The sequence below is a fragment of the Canis lupus genome, chromosome 12, assembly GCF_011100685.1.
Source record: "Canis lupus familiaris isolate Mischka breed German Shepherd chromosome 12, alternate assembly UU_Cfam_GSD_1.0, whole genome shotgun sequence".
In the NCBI taxonomy this organism is placed as follows: domain Eukaryota; kingdom Metazoa; phylum Chordata; class Mammalia; order Carnivora; family Canidae; genus Canis; species Canis lupus.
Window position 1 is genome coordinate 18,667,359 of NC_049233.1, and position 22,484 is coordinate 18,689,842.

The 22,484-nt window shown below is 38.6% G+C and overlaps 1 long non-coding RNA gene across 1 annotated transcript; it reads right to left on the reverse strand.

Moving 5' to 3' along the window:
* Positions 1-13,926: 13,926 nt before the first annotated feature.
* Positions 13,927-19,063, reverse strand: LOC111098158. The gene is made up of 3 exons (XR_005367402.1): positions 17,916-19,063; positions 16,316-16,464; positions 13,927-14,141 (listed from the first exon to the last, which is right to left on the reverse strand). It is a non-coding gene; the product is annotated as an uncharacterized LOC111098158 (long non-coding RNA).
* Positions 19,064-22,484: the final 3,421 nt, after the last annotated feature.

Consider the following 22,484-nt stretch of genomic DNA (forward strand, 5'->3'; position numbering starts at 1 on the left):
TGGATGTTATTAACATACTTAAAATAGTTTGAAAAAATTCTCAAGAGATTATTAACAGATGTAAATATCACAGAATTAATTATTGTTCCTCTTTGCTATAGACAAGCAGGAATTTATTCATTTCTCTGTCATAGGAAGATGTAGGAAAAAGAGGAAGCAGTTTAAATCTAAATGGAATTTTATTTTCACCAACCAAGAAAGGAAAATTCATTAACACACTGAAAATATAGACATAGCACCTACCTATTACATGCACAGTAGGGAATTAGTAAATGGAAGTCCCCTTCTTCCAGTGTATTACATATATTATTATATTGTAAGTATTTTTACAATTTACTATCTAAACTATTTGTCATATTATAATCAGTGTTTTCTTAAGCAACCGAAAATGTCGCATATATACAACTTTCTGCAAGAAAAAGATTTGATCACTAAATAAAATAAAACTTAAGACTTTCTTTTTTACTCATTTCACTGTTTTTTTTTTTTCCAGGAAAAGGGATTTGCTACTTTGACATTACCTTCCTGAATTATCTTATTTAATTACTACTGCAGATGTTTAACACTTTAAATAACAAAGGGTCTAAAACACAAAAATCATGAACACAGTAATAGCTGAATTCAAATTTTAAATTGCACCCTGGATTTAAGCATCAAGGAGGTGGTAACTTTTTTTTTTCAATTTATTTTTTATTGGTGTTCAATTTACTAACATACAGAATAACACCCAGTGCCCGTCACCCATTCACTCCCACCCCCCTGCCCAAGGAGGTGGTAACTTGGTTAGCTTCTCATCATATCATGTAAGTAACTGTTGAATAAAAAGAAATGCAATCATTATTTTTCTGAAGAAAGAAGATGTTGGGCCACCTTCTGATGATTTCTTAGCCTGGAGGGAAGCTTCTGAGTATAAGCTACTAGAATGACAGTGGAGAACTGAAGTTCAGCAAAATCTGGAGAGATTTAGGAAAACAAAGAAAGATGTTTTTGTTTTTGTTTTTGTTTTTAAAAGAAGTCTGAAATTAGTTCTTAATCCAGAGGGCCAAACTCTCCTGGTTTCAAATGAGCTCTTGAACTACAGTCAAGCTGCTCAAAATGGGGGTTGCCAATTGAAATGTTTAGGAAGCAGAAAGTGACTTGCTCCTTCTGTTTGTTTTAATGATTTACCCTTCCTCCGGACATTGTATTACTTCCTTTCAAAGATGTGGCTAAATCTATTGTTTAGTAGACAGAGGTTTTTCATTTACCCACCAAAGCACCTTCCCTCCTTTTCAGAGTATTGTCCGGGGGTGCGTCCAGGAAGATGAAACAAAGGATATAAGGTCGATGGTCACAGGCAGAAATTAGCTACAGTTATAAAAATAAGTAGTAGATATCTAGTGGTTTTGACTTTCTGGTCTTTGAAGGTCTCCCTGGAGAGATGAGGAAGGGAGAAGATATCCCTTTAGTTCTTACAGAGTTTTCCTCTCTAGTTAGTCATAAACTTGAGTGACAAAGAAAAGATGATCCAAGGCCCCTGCTGCTCCTAGAAAAAGAAATCAGTATAAGAATGTTTTTACATACTCTTGCACAAAAACCATCATTATGTGTGTGTAACCTCTTGCTGCACCCAAAACCAATCCCAATTAAAGTAAGAATAGTACTAAAAATCACACTGAAAATCATTTCTCCAACCTCCACAGTGTTTCTTTTTCTGAATAGAAGAAATAATTTCTCCTTTCTTTCTTTTGGTAATACCCCTGTGTATTTCCACTGGTAGATGAAGTAAAAATCTTGAACTATTTTACTAGCCTCCATTCCATGACAAACTGCCATATAATGGATGTCACATGCCCTATATTTTCATAAAAGGCTGTGAACCCTTCTTACAAATATAAAATATTAAATATAAAAGTTACATTTACCATTAAGATGGATGAAAATGAATTTTTCATTTTTATTAGTCTATTTGCACTTGTGATAAGCCAAGAAAGGGGATGAAAATAAAATCTACCTAGAGTAATGATGTTATCACATAATTGGTCTTGAGCCCTTGAGCCCCACCCAAATCACAAATTTGTGAAAGGTTATCTCCAAGAAGTAAACATCTATATTGGTAGTTCAGTTGCAGGGAACACAGGTCAATTATGTATGAGTGCATGTGAGTATGTGTGTGGTGTGTTTATCTTGTTACTTTCTATACATACACTTTGGAAGGAAGGCCTACTTCATCACTATGCAAACTATCCAACACATTCCCACTTGCTTCAGTGGCAATGAGAAGTCAGATAAGTCATAATTTACAGACCCTATCCTCAACCAAATCTCAGCCCATCAATCCAATCTATATATTAGATTTTGCTCTGCTTTAGGTTATATATATATAATTGCTTTTGATTGGCCTAAAGAAACATGAATCACCTGACTACTGTCATCATATTTATGTGCCCTCTCTTGTGTTTATCACAGCTAAAAGAAGATCATGGCTAAGCACACTGTTTTCTTTTACTCTACAGCTCACCACCACCACCAAACATACACTCTGGCAAGGATATGCTTGTAATCCTCCTGTTACATGGCATTTATCAGGAGCATTTCAAAACCTGCTATAGTATACATGGGTAATCCTTCATCATTTGCATTATTAAGCCAATAAAATCGTGTTATAATCTAAGCATCCTTACCACAGAGAGAACTCACTGTAACTTAATAGAAAGCTCATTTTAGGAAAAGTAAAGTATCACTGGTGAAATGTTACCTATGTGCTGCTGGAAAGTTCAGAAGATGAGCTGAAGTCCTTCTAAAGAGTACACATCCCTGAAGATGATAAGGCCAAGGCCTGAGATCCAGTGTTTTCTTTAACAATTCAATTACACACTGAGAATTCTTTTTCCTTGCCTTGATCAATGACTTTACCTTCTGTATAGTCAGCTATTGCCACAATAATGCTGCATAACGGATAACCTCATATTCTTGATGGATTACATCAACAAGTATTTGTTTTTCTTGTTCACAGGAGTTGAAGCTTTGTTGACTCAGCCAGACTTGGTCCTAGGACAAGGGATGGGTCAAGCTGGTTCCATGAGTCTGATTCCGGGGTCAGGTTGAGGGATAGCAGCCACCAGGACATATTTTCCTGCAAATGGCAGAAGTCCAGGAGCAAAGCAAAATTATGAAAGCATATTTTAGACTTTTGTAACACTCCATGGGCCAAAGCAAGTCACATGGCCAATGATGACATTGAATGGAGCAATATACTCTACCCTCAGTAAGAGAAGAGAGTGAATATGTGTTGAAGAATAATCCTAACTATCACATCAACTGATATCAAAAGTGAGAAGAATTTTAAAAGAAAGAGTAGTATGGGGAGGAAATTCAGCTACTTGCAACAACATGGGTGGACTTTTAGGGCATTATGCTAAGTAAGAGAAGTCAAAGGCACATACTATATATCACTTATATGTGGAACCTAAATAACTTGAAAAAACAGACTAGAATGGTGGTTACCAAAGGTGAGGCAAAATTGGGGAGATATAGTTTAACGGTACAGACTTTTAACTAGTAGATACATAACTTCTGGAAATCTAACACACAGCACAGTGATTATAGCCAACAATACTGTATTATAAATTTCAAAGTTGCCACCTGCCTGGGTGGCTCAGCCGTTGAGCATCTGCCTTCGGCCCAGGACGTGGTGCCAGAGTTCCAGGATCAGGTCCTTCATCATGTCCCACATCTGGTTCCCTGCAGGGAGCCTGCTTCTCCCCCTGCCTGTGTCTCTGTCTCTCTCTGATTCTCTCATGAATAAATAAATATATTTTAAAAAAAATACATTTCAAAGTTGCTAAGAGACTTGATCTTAACTTTTTTTAAAAAGATTTTATTTATTTATTCATGAGAGACACAGAGAGAGGCAGAGGCAGAGGCAGAGGGAGAAGCAGGCTCCCTGCACGAAGCCTGGTGTGGATCTCGATCCTAAGGATCCCAGGATCACAACCTGAGCCAAAGACAAATACTAGACCACTGAGCCACCCAGGTAGCTCTGATCTTAACTTGTATTACTTTTATTACCACAAAGAAGGAATGATACTCATGTGACATTATAGAGGTATTAGATAATGCTACATGGCAATCATGTTGCAATATGTAAATGTATCAAACCAACACATCCCACACCTTGAACTAACACAATGTTACATCTCAATTTTTTTTAGAAAAGAGTAGTGTGGGGAAAGACTTTCATTGTATCTCATAGATACATGAAATCATACTCAAAATCTACTTTTTACTGTACAGTGAACAGTCACATTTGATAAATACATAAGGAAAGTATAATAGGAACATTTGGCTATTCCCAAGGAGATCCAATAAACCCCAGTATCTAGAGTTTCCAAACAGAGAGTGGCATGATTCAAAAGTGTCCATCCCATCGACATCACAAAAATGGTCATACAGTTACTCACTTAAGGAATCTGCTCTGTTCAACAGTGTGCTTATGTCTTTAAATTAATACTCATTATAGGAAATATCTACACTATTCAAGTAAATGTAACAGAGCCTGAGGAACCATGGCATGGCCTAATCTGTCTTGATTATAACATACTGTCCAAAGTTTGTATATCAATAATAGCAGCAACACAAAACAACAACACACAGCCTCCCTCATTAAAAAATATTGGAAAGAAGCAAAGTCTTGAAAGAGATAAAAGGATAGAGGGATCATACATCCAGAAGCAACTGCATCACGCCAGGCCTCTGGTCAATGACACTTTATAAATGAATTGGAAGTCCTAATTCTGCTTTAGTTTAGAAATCTGATTATCCTAGAGCTTGTAAGAAATCAGCTTTAATCCTCTTTTAAATGTCATTCAACAGGTTCTCTGTTGTACGTGGGATGCAAATGAATTTCTCTTATCAGATCTTTTCTAATTCATTTTCCTTCCACAGGACATTCTCAGAAATAATTTAAGACTGGACTCTGAAAATTGTTCCAATCTTGAATAACATATGTTTGAAGCATATTGTCTCTCCAATCAGCAAATCACTCCTGAATCATTATTCAAAAGCAGAAATCCTAGTTACTCTACATGAAAATTAAACATAAAATTTTTCTGACATATTATGTCCACATCTAAGGGGCTCTCTGTGTATTTCAGTGTCAGCTCAAGATGAAATTTTAAAATCCCAGCATTGTCTACTATATTCAAAATACACCAGATTTTCTTGTTATCCTTACAATTGTAGTCAAGATCGCAAGGATTTGGGGGATGTAACTCAAGTTTTGCCTTTTTCAGATAGAGAAAAATAATACTAGCAGTGACTCCTCAGACAAATCAAAAGGAAAAAGATCATTGAAATGGAGTCCAAGTTCTAGTTTCAGGCCCAAATCTGTAAGATAACGTGGGAAAAGCTCCATCTTTGTAAATTATTTTATGTTGGAAAACAAATTTTGCTTTTGTTTTGATAATTAGGTCCTTTAAAGAGGCATAGCTGCTTAAATGTGCCATTAAACAGTATGAATTATATATATAATATGTTCGGTCTAAAACTAAATCCACATAGTTGTTGAATCTAATTTGGAGATTTAAGATGAGATTTATTAAGTGTTATTAACCATGTGTGGACCTTCTAAGAAAGGCTTGGGATGTGTGATTTGTATTTCTCTTGTTGCTTAGAATGTAGACAATTACACATGTTAAATGATTTAATTTACCTTACACCAATGTTACCTTTTTGATCTTTAAATAAGTTATTCATCATTGAAGATCAATATTACATTTAGAGTTAGGAGGATGTCAGTAATTGTCAGTATCTTTTACCTCTAAGATAGAGCTTTTTTTATATCATCCAGTCATTTTATCATTATATATGTATATACTAGATTTTATTATATATAAAATACAGATGCAAAATGTATAACCATGTGAAATTAACATGTGTGATTCCCAGTATTTTAATCCTAGTTCTGTATTTTAGGAATTCCCTATTTTGTAGTCCTGTTAGGGGGGAAAACCTGTCCCTTGCTGGAGAGCGAAGAACTAGAAATCTGGATACTTGTTTTTTTTGGCCTGTTACAGCTAAGCAAGATCCATGAACTAGGACTGGTCAATCAGACATAACTCTTCTAGGTCTGATTCCCAGAGCTTCTAGCAGAACAAACCTTGGAAGTGGTGGAGAATGCATGTTGGAGGTGGTAATAACGGTTCAGGATAGCCTCCAGTGCACAAAAAGCAGGGGTAATCTTGCCTTCAACAGAATGGTTCTAGACATTATTTATGTCTGAGGTTCACACTTCTTGGCTCCTTTACCTTGCCTTTTCTCCAACTTAATTTATTCAATCTTCTGGTTACTCAGTGAGCCACTCAAAATCTTTTCAATAACTCCTTTCTGCATAATTAGCTAAAATCTATTTGGGTCGCTTCTGACAAGGAATTTGAGTAGTCACACAATCCTGTGAATAATGGAAAAATTGGGCTTTGCTGGAAAGATATCAAGGTATGAAATATGTTAGCTGTGGTACCTGGCAATGATTGAGGGAACTATGGCATACAATCTTCTGGTCTTAATTACCTTAATAAAATAGTAATAGTTGGTCATCTAGCATTAAACTAAATAAGTAGTGGATAGCTCTCCCCTGACATACTTCTTCCACCATTATTTACTGAGCTCAGGAGGCCACTGGAAGCCTGCCTATCTGTTCTATTAAGTAATGAGGTAGATTTTAGGTAAAGATTTAAAATACATTCCTAAAATTATATTCTGTCTATCAACACTGCCCCACTCCTACCTCTAAAAATAGACTATAAAAATCCTATGCTTGTTTTTCTCAATTAGCTTCCTTTGGGAACAAAAAGATTATTCTCTACCCTTCTATGCCCTTCTCTGTACCCCACAGTAGGCTCACCTTGTAATCTGAACTCTGTAGCCATTATTTTTTCCCTTTGGATTGCTCAATGGGTGGCAACAATGGCACAATGTCTTCAGCAGAAACTGTTGCTCAGCTCCTCCTCAGAGCCCCCTTCTATCTGACTCAGCTCTCACCAGTCTCTGATAACACTATTTCCTTGATTTTCCCCTTTGATCTTAATAGTAGTCTCCTATTATTATGTCTACTGATTGTTTTCCCTAGGGTAACTCAACATCCTTCATTCCTTTAACCCTAGTGACATCTCTAGAAATAGTCCTTCATGAAAGTCTCATTATTTGAATCATCTTAGCTGAATTTTTTTTCCCCACCATAACCCTGACTGACTTGGCAGTCCGAAGATAGAGGCTAGATCTTAATCACCTTTTAATCCCAATGATCAGCAATATGACTATCACACACAAAGTTCTCAGAATATGTTGATGGGTCTGAACTAAGCATACAAGGAACGCTCCCAGACTGGTTCCATATTTAGACTATATATGTCTGCTTTACAGTGAGTTCCCAAAATCTATTTCATTGTCACTCCTAGGACTCTTCCCATTGTGTCTGGACCTGGGGTGCTGGAGTAAAACAGCATGGAATTTGAAGTTAAGCAGATGGATCCTGTGTAATCTTAGAAAAATCATTTAATTTTTCTCAATCATTTAAATTCTCAGAAATAAAACTGACGTTAAAAGTCCGAATTGATTATTTTATAGGCTAAACTGTTGTACCAAATAAAAATAAAAATACAATAGCTTTTATAAGAGTAGTTTATTTCTCTTGCACATAATAGTCCACATACAAAGTGGCTTCCAGTGTGGAGCAATTTGTTCAGTATGGTCATTTAGAGCAAGGTTTTTGTCATCTTGTTGTTCTTTTAAACATGGGATAGTGTTTTCCTCTGCTTGATAGAAGCTGATTGATGACTACCATACAAGTGGCTAAGCAAGAATATGGAAAATGTACAATTTCCTTTAAAAATGTTTTCTTCTTTTTCCATTTTTTATTGTAGTAGGATACACATAACAAGATTTAGTATCGTAACACTTTCAAGCTTACATTTCAGTGGTATTAACTGCATTCATATTGTATAATCATCATCATCTATCTCCAAAATATTCATCTTTCAAAACTAAAACTCTAGACCCATTATATCATAATTCCTCATGACCTCCTCCCCCAGCCTCTAGTAACCATCATTCTACTTTCTGAAACTATGACTTCTTCTCCTTTCCCTTCTCCTCCTCCTCTTCTCCTTCTGTTGTTGTTGTTGTCATTGTTGTTGTTGTTTTCCAGATTCCATATATAAGTGAGATCATACAGTATCTCTCTTTCCATGTCTGGCTTATTTTACTTAGCATCATGTCCTCCAGGTTTATCATGTTGTCACAAATGGCAGCAGGATTTCCTTCTTTTTTAAGGCTGAATAATACTCCATTATATACATATAAGATTAATACAATAGTTTTAATTTGAACAATAATGGAAGTAATAAAAATCCATATCTATACACTAATAAAAACTATATAAAACCTAATAAACCTAACAAAAATCCATATATATGTATGTATATATACACTTTTACACATACACATACACACACACACACACACCACAATTTCTTCATCAATTCATCTGTTAGGTTGTTTCCATATCTTGCTATTTTGAATAATGCTGCAGTAAACAGGAAATTATATGTATCTCCTTCAGGTAGGATTTTATTTACTCTGGATGTACACCCAGAAATGGTATTGTTGGATCATATGGTAGTTCTATTTTTACTCTTCTGAGGAACCTCCATGCTATTTTTCATAATAGCTATACCAGTGGCCCTGTGTGTATCTGTGTGTGTGTTTTTGCTTGACAAGATTCTAAGAAAATGAAACAATCTCAGACTCCGGAGTAAAATAGTTAGGCTTAAATCCTGACTCATATCTTTATCATACAGGTTGTGTTGGGCGAGTGACTTAATCTCTTTAAGCCATTTCCTCATGTATGAATTTTGGAAAACAATAATGAATACTGCATAGAATTTTGGTGATAAATAAAAAGACAATATATATAAAATAGCACAGTATCTAGAACATAATATGTGCCAAACCAATCACTATTAAGAACTGCATTTCTAGGATGCCTGGGTGGCGCGGTGGTTGAACCTCTTCGGCTCAGGGAGCGATTTCAGGTCCTGGGATCGAGTCCCGCATTGGGCTCCCTGCAGGGAGCCTGCTTCTCCTGTCTCTGCCTCTCTGTGTGTGTCTCTCATGAATAAATAAATTTAAAATATTAAAAAAAAAAAAGAACTGCATTTCTGCGGAGGCTGAATAAGGCAAAGATAGGTCTGTTTATTTCGCAAGAAAGGCAGGTCGGAGTGGGATACCATGGCAGTCAGTTGTTAGACCAAATAGCTTACAAGTAGTATTAAACCTCATAAAGATAGTCATATTGTTATGTTCACCTTCACCTAGGCTGAAGATGGCATAGGACTTTAATATATCTAGTGGAGGGATCCCTGGGTGGCGCAGCGGTTTGGCGCCTGCCTTTGGCCCAGGGCGTGATCCTGGAGACCCGGGATCGAATCCCACATCAGGCTCCCAGTGCATGGAGCCTGCTTCTCTCTCTGTCTGTCTCTCTCTCTCTGTGACTATCATAAATAAATAAAAATTTAAAAAATAATAATAATAATATATCTAGTGGAGGACATCAAAGGAAAGAGAAACACAGAAACGTGCAAAAATAAGATGAAATAAAAAATGACCATCTTGAACCATAAAATTTTGTCTGGAGGATATTACAAAACTCTAGCATCACTTATTTCTTCTTCCCCACTTTAACACTTTTTTATAATACTATAGGAATTCTTAGGCTGAACAAGAAAATAAAAAGCTCCAAAGCTTTTAAGCCAAAGCAGTGTGCCTGGGTGGCTCAGTTGGTTAAGTGTCCGACTCTTGATTTTGGCTCAGGTCATGATCTCAGGGTTGTGAGATCAGGCCTGACTTTGTTCTGCACTGTGCGTGGAACCTGCTTTAGATTCTCTCTTCCTTTCCCTCTGCATCTCCACACCAACTCCCATTTTCTATTTTAAAAAAAAGGGGGAGGCTCCAAAGCAAGAATCTCAGCCCACAGACAGTATGGAAGCCTTTTTAGTTTTGTAATTCATGCCATATCTCTTCCACAGCATTCCGTTAGCTAAAAAGAATAACTAAAATCAACTTAGATTCAAGGATAAGCAACACACACAAACACGCACACACTTCTTGATGGAGACCATAATTAATTTTGCAGATAAGTTTTAAAACCTCTATATGGTGTATTATTATATTTTTGGACTCAGGTCCTAAGTGGTTATACTATGTATTCTGGGCTTATGCTGAATTTACCACATACTTTGAAATTTAAGACTACAGCTCAAACAGTATTTAAACAAAGCCATTATATGGCACATAGTATATATTTTTTAGATTATTATAGCACCCATTACCCTAAATTCTCTTTCCGGAATTTGTAAATAAATATGTATCAAATGTAACAGACAGAATATATTAGAAAAAAAGTGTTTGTCATAGCAAGAACTTTCTCAAAATGATTGTTAAAAATACAAATTAGATGTAAATGCTATGTATTTTTGTAGACAAGAGATGATATTAAATAGTCCTGTAGATGTTTCCCCAAAACTCCCCTCCCTAGAATTACCAGTGCATTAGAAATGATGTACTTGCTGAAAAGCAGTATCCTTAACTTATTTTTTTTAAGATTTTATTTATTTATTCATGAAAGACACAGAGAGTAAAGAGTGAGAGAGACACAGGCAGAGGGAGAAGCAGGCTCCATGCAGGGAGCCAGACATGGGACTCGATTCCGGGTCTCCAAGATCACGCCCTGGGCTGAAGGTGGCGCTAAACCGCTGAGCCACCCAGGCTGCCCAGGATCCTTAACTTAAAAGCTCGTACAATCAATTTTATGGTTCACATATTTGAATTATCATTATTTTGATTAGGATTTATTAATCCTAATTCACTCCAGATCACATCTAATTTCTGACTCTGTGGTACTCTATTTGCTAGATTATTGCTTTAGAAAAACTCAATTTATTGTTCAATGACAAGAATATTATCTTTATTTAAGGAAGATTAAATAGAGCTGGTCTGAAAATTATCTGATGTAAGCAAAATTCACCAAACTTGACTCTAGCCTTGGTTTGTTATGATATGATCCACACTTCTACCCTAAAGTAATTCTCTTATCCAGTTATCATCCAAGCAGTCCCATGGGAAGTTGGGGTTTATACTTTGAATGCAAGTATCATTTCCCTCCTTAGAGCAAAGTAAACATAGATTTTCCTGAAAGAGAAAGGCTTAAAGAAGAAAATAGAAATGATACCCATGTTCTAATATAAAAGTGGGAAAAAATTATCTGTCAAACAAGAGTTAGAGGTTGAAAATGTGAATACATTATTATGATTCTGTAACTTTGATTTTTAATGATGTATATCAATGCTTAAGCTATGACCATATTGTTTTAGAATGTCCCTCTCCACCAAGTCCCAGAAAACTAACCTAAACCCATCTGCCCCAGATCATGATGTCATATTGGTTATATTTTGACATTCATATAATTGATTTTGCATTCTTAACTTTCTTAATATGTGAATATGATTTCCTCAACTGGATTGTAAGTTCCTCAAATTCTGAAAATTATGCTTTATACACTTTTTAATGCCTTCCTTCCTATCTAATGAGGTATTGAGTATAAATAAAATAAGTGTTTACATAGTTTTTTGGATTTAATTAAATTTTTGAGAAGTAACATGTGTAATTTATATCTAACAGAGGGCAAAATACTAGGTTTGAATACCACAATCAGTTTAATTTTGTATAATAAGTCTCTTCAAACAAAACAAAACTTTGATGATAAATAAATCATCCTGACCCTGATTAGCTATTAAGAAAGCAATAATAGGGATGCCTGGGTGGCTCAGCAGTTAAGCGCCTGCCTTCAGCTCAGGGTGTGATCCTGGAGTCGAGAGATCAAGTCCCACATCGGGCTCTCTGCATGGAGCCTGCTTCTCCCTCTGCCTATGTCTCTGCCTCTCCCTCTCTGTGTCTCTCAAGAATAAATAAAATCTTTTTTAAAAAGCAATAATAATCTTTTACATTTTGACAAAGAATTAATTATTCAATAATAATACAAATAAAGGCGATGGGAATGAAAATAACAGATAAACCATACATTGTCAGAGAAAATAAGTAAAAGCTGAAATAATCTGATGATTTCAGCTCTGATTGTTGACCAAAATTTCCATATTATTTACCTATATTTGAAACAAACTAAAAAGAGGGACTCAAAGAAGACATCTTTTTTTAAGATTTTTTTTTAAGTAATCTCTGCACCCAATGTGGGGCTTGCACTCATAACCTGGAGATCAAGAGTTATATCCTCCTCCAACCGAGCCAGTCAGGCACCCCAAAGAATACACATTTTAACTTTAAAAAAAGTCACAATAGGACATGCAATGAAAATTATAGAAGTTGAAGATATTCAGTTAAACTCATTGAAGGTCAAAACATGAGGAAATCTTAGATGCCTGATTTACCTCCTTAACATAAGAGATGAGGATCAAAGACCAAAAGATTTGCTATGAGTGTGAAAATCAGTGACTGAACCAGGAATAGAAAAAACACCTCACTCTCTGTAAGTCTGCTTTTTACCACAAAGTGCACTTTTTGCCACAATAGAGAGAAATTCATTCAACTATCATGTATAACAATGCACACTGGCCCAATTATAAATGCTATTATTTTGAACATCCCTAAAAACCTTCTATTCCAAGGAATGCCTCAAATTGACTATTTATCTTCTTTTCTCACCACCTGCACAATGTATCAGTAGAGTCTTTACTGCTAACCAATTGTCTGTGTCATATAGTATGTCACAGACAGAGGAAAACCCCAATTGAAGTGGACTCTTCCAATCTGAGGCTATCTTTCATCAGTAGATAAAATTTGCACAATCAAATGTTGATTTCATAGTCAAATATCTTGTTGTATTCTTAAAAATGAATTCTACTAATTTTTTAAATGCATTTAAACACAATAGTTTGTATTCCAATGAGCATTCTGGCAAAAGAAAGCAAGAATTAACCCAAATTAAGGGCTTCTTTCATTAATTTGGGATGTGTCCCAAATATGTAATCAGAAAATAATTTCAGAAAATATAATATGAGTAAAAACCAGCAGAGTGCTCACACAGAGTAGTTAATCAATGAACATGTATTTAATGAATAAAATTATTTTTCTAGATGCTATTAGAGTTTTGATCCCTTTTGCCTGGGGACTTACTGTCCAGTAAAATTAGAAGAACCATGTAACAAAAATAAGTAGGAGCACCAAAAGGTAAATTATCAGGGCCAGATGTAGATGCATAATACAGACAACAATGCATGCTCCAGTAGTTCAGTGAAAGAAGAAATGTTTGGCAGGGGGTGGGGACAAGGATGGCTCATATAACTGGACTGGATGTTGTTGCTACAACAGAAATGTCTCAGAAGAAAATAAGAATGATTCTGCAATTAAATCCTTTGAAAGTTGTTTCGCTGTTTCCATATAGACAGCTTTTGAATGCAATATGTAGGACAGCTTACCCAACTGAAGTGCAAAAATCCTTTTCAAAAAACGCATTTTCCTTATTACCTGAGGATCAAATAATAAATAATAATAATAAATGCAGCTTGAGGAGGAAAAGCCACACTCCCATTTATTCTTTTTGGTGTTTTACCTTAAAAGAAGCTTTGATATTTTTATACATCAGTCAGCATCCAGCTCATTTCCGTGCTGGTGTGTTAACCTTCTCCCTCTGGACACTTGGGATATTAATATTATCCTCTGTAACAATCAGCAGAAGAAATAAAGCATTTACACAAATACTGCAAATTAGATTAAACTGCAGTTCTGATGTAACCCTGTGACATACAGTTTCTTGCGAATTAAGCCAAATGTACAAGCATTTAATGACTAATCCTTTTAGGTATTTTAATGCCCACATGAAGATTTATTGAGGAGAAAGGGAAAGCATATGCGGTTTTCCGTTAGAGCCTGCCTGCGGGCGGAGGATTGAGCAGATTGGCTTTTTTTAATTAATATTTCAGTTCTTTGTGTTTTGGCGGGCAGGTTGCACGTGGTCCTGGTACTGAACGGACAGCTCCTTTCTCTTAGGCTGTGCGCTGGGGGCTAGCAGTCTATGTGGGCAGTGGCAGACCCTGGAGAGAGAGGAGAGAAAAAGAGGGCTAGAGATGAAATCAAGTGCTGACTCCCCCCTCTTCCTTATACCCCACACAGCCATAGGCTGGCCTCCTCCAGAAATTAACCTACTGATCTATATTGGTAAAATTAGTTATACTAGAAGGCTTCTCCGTTCAGCCACAAAAGAGGAGGAGAAAGCTTGTCAGACCCTCCTCCCTCCCCTGGGCTTACTACAAACAACTTTTCTGATGCTAGGAGGAAACCTTTGAAGATAAAGGCAAGTTCGCCTACACTTTAGGAATCCCTCCTGCAGATGGGAGGATTCTAACTAATGAAATCTCCAGGATCACATTTGTTTTTAATGTTATAAAACCTTGTTAAATAAAGTAATACATGCCTGTGTGTATGTATGCATATGTACGTATATGAGTAGATACATATGAGTGTGCATGTATATACGAGTATGTACATGTGTGTATATAGGAAAGATGGAAATAGATGCATAGATATAGATGGACATAGAGCCTGATCAACCAAATTAAAAATATCAATGATCTTGAAAAGTTTCTTTTATTTATGCCAATTGCATATTACTTTCAAACAGAATCTGAACTTTGTTTTAAAGTTCATCGGGGTATAAGAAAAAGATGTAAACAATTGTGAGCTATTGGTAACCACACATCACATTCATTTAAGTACCTTGTAACATTAAAATGTTTTCACAGAAATATGAGCTGGAGAATTTAAGGATCTTTTTGATGCTATGTTCAACATCAGTGCTTATATCCTCCAAAATAAGTCTCCAAAATAAAATACGTTAGGTGTATATCAAATGTATCACACATTTTTGTTAAGCTAAGACCTAAAACATGCATTTCTACTTACATTTCTTCCCATATGGGAGATGTAACTATTGCTGCTCATTTGTAGTTCTCCCCTTCTTCTGAGAATATGGGAAGATGATATTCTCTCCTTGCCCTGTAGTTTACCACAGCCACGTGACTATATCTGGTCAGTGTGTTTCTGAGACAAAAACTGTATTTACTTGTGCCAGAACCCCCAGACTCCTTCCCAACATAATCTTATGGTAATGCAGAGATAAAGATCTCACTAGATCCCTGAGCCTCCCTATGGAGAATAGCTGCCCTGGCGAGGTGTCCAAATCCCCAGTGAATTGTATGTATGTTTGAGGGAAATAAACTTTTGCTATGTTAAGCCACAGATATTTGGAAACTATTCGTTATCACAGTGCAGCATGTCCTAAGCTGACTAATAAGCTCCTTTAAAGAAAAAAAAAATAGTAAGTTTCCCTAGTTTCCTTTAAAGAAAAAAAAAATTCAAGTTTCCCTTGAATTGTCAATGATTGACCTTTCTTGGGACATTATAAACCAGTGCTGTTCAACATAAACAAAATGCAGGTTACATAAGTCATTTTAAATATTCTAGTAGCTATATTTCATAAATATATGAAAGTAAGGTGTGTATTTTATACTTACAGCACATCTCAATTTGGACTAACTTTGTTCCAAATTGCCAATGCCCTCTAGCAAAAATGACCAAACACACACTTGTAGTTGAAGAAACTATAGGGAGTCGTGGAACATCTTGATAAAGAGAGTTAAATATAACAATCTATCACAGGATTTGAACTTAGGCTGGGTGATTTTAGGAATGGCCCAAGGAAGTAGAGGTTCACACTGGACTGAGTATTCTTAGGAAAAGGGAAATTTTTTTTTTTTGTTTTTTGTTTTACACTGAGGGAAGACTAAAGCAAAAGCTCTAATTAGTAAAGAAGCAGCAGTCACTCACATCAGCCAGGAAAGGAGGATATTGGGTATTTTCATGTGTGAACAACATTCATGTCTGTGTTGATTACAGAGTAGTCTTATTTTCATGTAAATCTGTCATGGTCACAGAGTGGCCCTGTGTGATGTTGATGTTCTGTGAGATGGTTTGTATTTAACAGAACACCAAGACCTCACTGGGAGTGAGGCCAGTCTGTAGCAACACCATGGCCTAACTGATAACGCTAGTTCAACTCCTGGATGTCAGAGCCATTTGAGGGGTATGGGATTGGGAGGAGGTAGTTTAGTTTAGTTTTTTCTCAAGGTGCTTGTATTAGTCTGCTAGGGCTGCCATAACAAAATATCACAGACTGGGAGGCTTAAACAACAGAAATTTATTCTCTTACAGTTCTGGAGGCTGGAGTCCAAGATCCAGGGGTCAGCATGTTTGGTTTCTTCAAAGCCTTTCTCCTTGTCTTGCAGATGGCCACCTTCTTGCTGTGTCCTTACATGGTCTTTCCTCTATGGGTACATATTTCTGGTTCCTGCTCCTCTTCTTAGAAGGACATGAGTCATATTAGATTAGGGCCTTGCTCTTATGACCTCACGCAACCTTAATTACCTCCTTAAAGGCCCCCATCTCCAAATATATAGTCACATTTGGGGTTAGGGCTTCAATATATGACTTTTGGAGGGAACAATTCCATCTATAATGGTACTCCGTAGCCACATGTAGCTAAGCATAAGACAGTACAATTATAGACAATTTGAAATTGATTGTGTCTATTTACTAGAGACTCACATTGGCTGGGGACATTTCTCAGTAGAATAAAAAAAATTTTTTCAAGTTTCATCATTAAAAGGAACTCTGGATTTTTTTGGGTCCCTCTTTTCATTATGTCCTTTCCTTATTATGTAATGAACTGACTTCATGGTAAAGAGGTCTGTAATTAGGTTTAAAGATGACCCAACTTTTCACATTAGGGTGGGGTTCCATAAGCAGTTAAATAAAGTGTGTGAAACATCTCCCTATCCTTTAACATTTCCTAATTTCCAGTCAATGAATCACTTCTTGAGAATAGATTTTATAGTGTCATAAGAACCCTAATTCTGTCATTCCAAGCCAGTGAAGCAGCATTCTTCCAATCTAGCAAGAGTTACAAAAGAGCCTATGTTTCATGCTAGATATACCATCTTGGGAAGGGACAGGATGAACTTCCTATACTTATTTCGCAAGAGGCCAATAGTCTTATTTTTCTGTGGAAATATGAGTAGGTTCCTTGTTCTATGGAAAATCACAAATTTTGAAGCGATCTTCGGTTTGTTGATTTTGAAAAGGGAAAAAAATATGTTAGCATGAACAATTTGAAATCCCAGACCTTTTATAATAATCCTTTTGAATTACTTTGGCCACCATGATCTACATAATGATGGTAAATAAGTACATTATCAAGGTATACAATTTTTACATCTTGAGAATTTTGAATTTTGCTGTCAACTGTGCCTGAGACACACTTGACCTTGTAAACGAAAAGTACATTAAAATGATGTCTCTCTAACATTCTGCATTACTACTACTACTCTATTGCTAGAGTCCAGATAATTAATGCAAGAGCTTCCTCCTCTAACTCAAAACTGGATGTGCCAGTGCAGAGCATCTGCATGTACTTAGTTTTGTCACCATCTAAATCTTAGCATTCAGATTGGAACACACTCCTAAAAGACTAATGCTGTTTCAACGTATTTAACTAGGGAAAGAAACCTGTTCTCTTTAACTGCTGGCACATAAATATATAAGAAGTAGATAGTGTTCAATCATACAAAGAGCCTTACACTGTATTATTTATCAGAATGTCTACATTCATTACAGATATTTCTAATATGTGGTGCATATTTAATACATCACAGTCTATACCTGTTTCCAGTGTCTTATACTAGAGAGAAGTCTCAATGCTAGATTTAGTCTCTAATTTTCCAAAAGCAGGGCTTGAGCAGTGTTATTCTTACATCTGAAGATTTTCATTAACCCACGCCATCCCCACTTCACTGAACTTAAAATGGACATTCTATGACATATTCTGTTCTCAGACAGATTGAGAGGATACTCCCAAGGGGATGAGACTCCAAGAATCATTAGATGAGTTGTCTTCTTTTCTGCAGTAACTTCTTCAGTAAAGATATTTTATCTAAGGACAGAGAGAAAGAAAGGAAGTGAGTGATTGAGAGCAGGAAAAAAAAAGTTAATAGTAAGAGGATAACCAAAGGGCAGCCGTGGTGATCGGGTATTTCTGGAATGGCTACTTCCATCCTTTGCAGAGAACACTGAGAGACAGAGGGGATTCAGGAGGATGCCTATAACTTTTCATAACACCAGAATGGAGAAGAGGCCTGAGCAAAGTTGTCCCTTCTGAATCTAGACTTCAAAAAGATAGTACTCTGACATGAAAACCAGTAGAAATGTTTACTATGAAGACAGACAAGCTAGAATGGAGTGTTGGAAAGGATGGGCCATGGAAGAGAAGCAATCCTGTTCATCACTAGTAGGATTGATACAAACCCATGGAAGGATTGGCCAAACCAATCATTTTAAAGTGCATTATCAATTACAAAGTTGATTCATTTATATTCACCCCCACTTATTATAAACTGACCATGAAAGAGGGCAGAGTAGTTAAGTGACTTGCCTGATGTCACAGAGCCAATCAGCAGCAGAATCTATGCATCCTTTGCCTTCCTCTACTTGCTCAAAGGGAAATCAAAAGAGATAAATTTATCCTGGCAATTGTCTTTTGTCCATATGATGCCCATAACCAGAAGTGACTTGGGGAGAAGGGGCATTACCTCATGCAACCAAAAATGGCAGGGCCAAAGTAGGAAAAAAAATTCTAATGGAATGTCCTGTTAGGTAAGATATGTAATAAAGCAGACTGGTACACATTTCTGGACAATGTCCCTGAACATTCCAGGCAGCAGACAGATAGTAGGAAACAAAGGAATGAGGTAAATATGGATGGACCAGGAGTTTCAAAACAAAACTATTCAAGGGTAAGTAAAAGACAGACGTGAGGTCTAAACAGCATGCACAGAGCGTGGAGATTCGGCAAGATTACATAATGAAGTCAAGAAAGTGTAAAGGCAAACAGTAGCACAGCCAAGTTGAAGAATAAAGGGCGATTGCACCAGAGATTAAGATAAATAAAATAATAAGGCATTGTTCCAGTACATAAGGAAGAAAAGGTCAATGGAAAAATAAAGGGGACCTCTGAGAGGCTTGCTGGGGTAATTGACAGAAGAGGAAGACAAAGCTCTTTCAGTTAAAAAAAAAAAAAAAAAAGTAACTGGAGGCCTTGATTGCCTCAAAGCTCCTCAAGGCTGCTAGCAGGGAGAAGAGGCAGGGGCTTAGGGTCAGCAACCAGACACATCAACACAGGTCAGTTAGAAGGTAGGCAGTAAGATATGTACTAGGGTGACCAGAACTTGAAGTATTACAAGTGAAGAAGCACACACACTGTCTCAGGCCCCATGTCACTGAGAAGATGCCCAAAACATGGAAGTAAAAGAGAGATAGAAGCCTGTGGACATTGGAAGGGAGGATTCCTAAACCAGGACAGAATTCCAGCAGGGCATAAGGGGCCCTGGGACAAAAATGGGGGCAGGAAAGGAGGAAGAGATGAAGAAGAGTGGAAGGGAAGGAGAAAGGGAGGGAGAGGGAGAGAAGGAAGGGAAGAAAGAGAGAAGAGAGGAAGAAATGAAACTCAAAATTTTAAAAGACCAGAAAGTTAGTTAATCCTGGAGCAAAAACTCAAAATATTTAGCCATAAAGGAAAAGGAATTGAGGTGTGAGGAAGAAGGACTGAGCTATCCATTTTCTGGATCCTGGGTGAGAGATTTTGGATGGAGTGGATGAAAGCCTCTGAGTCCTACCTCCAGCCCTGGCCTTGTCACATGCTTAGCTGTGTGACTTCAGCAAAGGGTAGGACCGGATGACCTCCTACGTCTCCCCCAGCTGGATTTTCTTTGGTGCCATCTGTCCAAGGGCTGCAAAAACCAACTCTAGGGAAGCAAGTGTGCCCTGCTAATAATGTCTTTCTTCAGTTACCTCCGTAGGAACCCCTCTCCTTCCAAACAATAATACCCAACATTTCTTAAGAGCTTCCCTCGTTCCAGGTTGATAATAATAATAATAATAATTATATAATATATAATTGAATATATACATCGTGAGGCTCAAATGAATATATATACATTCATATATATTTACTATATATATTCATATATATATATATATATATATATATATATATATATATTCATTTGAGCCTCACAGTGTCCTGATAAGCTAAGTGTTCACAGTCTTTCCCATTTCACAGGGGAGAAAATTAAGTCACTGGCTGAGGTAGGATCGGGATTGAAGCCCCAGGCCCTGTGGTTACAGGGGTTGCAAGTGGGTCCTGGAATCTAGCGCTGGATCCAGAGAGGCAGTCACCACCCTTCTGGGGGAGCAGGTGCTGAAGAACTGGCGGGATCCTCAGGCCGCCCTCGTGGCCTGGCTCCTGGCTCCAGGTGCGTTCGGCACCCCGCAGGCCGGGGCCACTGACCCCCAGGGACCGTGACCGAGGGGTCAGGGCAGGGGTCAGGCTCTGGAAGCCTGGCACACAGTCACCACCAGAGAAGAGAGGGGTGAGATCAAAGAGGCTGGATTTGGGGCCTCGGGAGTCCGGAAGGCATCAAGTTGGCACATCTCCTGCTGCAAAAGAAACCTGGCCCCGGCCTCCAGGTGGATGGTTTCTGTCAGGCGTCTAGAATGGAATGGAGAAGAGGGAATGAATACAAAGGAGGCAATTAAAACTCTGGGAAAGTTTCGATGCAACAGCGCGAGCCAGATGTAACAGTAGGACACCTTGGCGATCACTCCTACCGTTTTAAGCCTCACTTTCTCGAGGCTTGCCTACCTGCTGGGGGGCGGGAGAGTCTGCAGCAACCGCCAAGGGCTTCTGTCTCCCCCACCCCGGGGAGGGGCACTTACACCTCGTTACCTCCACCTAATATTAGTACGCAGAGACCTACCTCAGAGGGTTGTTGTCAGGATAAAACGACACGATGCTTGCTTGTAAGGAGCCTGACGATAGGGGATCCCTGGGTGGCTCAGCGGTTTAGCGCCTGCCTTTGGCCCGGGGCGTCATCCTGGAGTCCCACATCGGGCTCCCTGCATGGAGCCTGCTTCTCCCTCTGCCTGTGTCTCTGCGTGTGTGTGTGTGTGTGTGTGTGTGTGTGTGTATGTGTGTGTCTCATGAATAAATAAAATCTTAAAAAAAAAAAGGAGCCATAGTAAGTGCTCACTAAATGCTAGCTCTTGCTGTTAATTCGTTGTTATTCTTCGCTCTATAAAAAACAAAGTCATGACTACGCAGGTCCTCCCTCCTGGAGTTGTAGGGAGGGGAGCGTTCTGGGGGCCAAATGAGCCAATACTTGTACAGGTGCTTAGCCAAGGAAGGCTCTCTTCTGCGACCCCAGTGCCTCAAACACCCCTTGCGCCCCACAAGGTGAAACACTGATGAGGGGAGGGGGTTGCGGACGCGGGAGGACGGAGCGCGGCCCTTCCCGAACTCACGCATTTCTCTGCGGAAAGGAAGGAGCGAGTTGCCCCGGGGGCGAGCCAGCGAGGCCTTTGGCTGGCGAGGCGGCCCCTGGCCTCCAGGAGCGCAGGCAGCGAGGAGGCCTCTCCCGGCTCGCGCGGCTGCGGGGGGTGAGCGCCCCGGGTCCCCTCGCGCCCGGCCGCGCCCGCCTGGGCCCCGCTGCGCAGCGGGGGCAGCAGCGGGGCGAGCTCTCTGCCCTCCCGCAGGACGGCCTCAGCTCCAAGTTCCGCTGTTACCCAAGAGAAGACTTCAGACGACAGTTCCTCTGTTTCATTGCGGCTGATACAGTCGCCAGGCTTTTTTAATTGCTCGCAAATGCGTCCGCTCTGAGCGGTTTACGGACCCGGTGTTGCCTGCAGGCTGCAGCGCTGAAGCGGAATACTGATCCGCGGGAGGCTTCGACCAGCAGAGCGGAGCGCGGGATGGGGTCGGGCGGGAGGAGGTTTAAAAAAAAAAAAAAAAAGTATGTAAGTAAGAAAAAGGAATTTAGAAAAATCAGTGACAACCCTCAAACTGAAATGACTAGAGAGTCTGTTAAGAAATGTTCATCTCTCCTAAATATCCCAGAGCACTTTTTTTTTTTTTTTAAATGGTCCGCCTTTTCTCGTTTGGGATTAGGAAACATGTTGCGCAAAGTGGCCCTTCTGTTGTCGACATTGGGATCGGGGTCAGGGGAGAGAATAGCAAGAGAGAGTAGAAGAGTCAGCACAACCTGACTTGAAAAAAGGACGGGAGAAACCTTTCGGAAGACATCCAGCATCAGTATGAGCTCGGGCTAATAGAAGTAGGAAAGGCCAGCGATTTGTTCTTGGCTGGGATGGGGGTCTGACCTGGAGTGCCTAGGCATGAACGCCGAGCTGCCCACGGCTTTTCTCTTCAGATATCCTGGCACTTGTAACTGGGCCAAGTTTTAGCTTCTTGGCTCCTGACCAGAATTTTC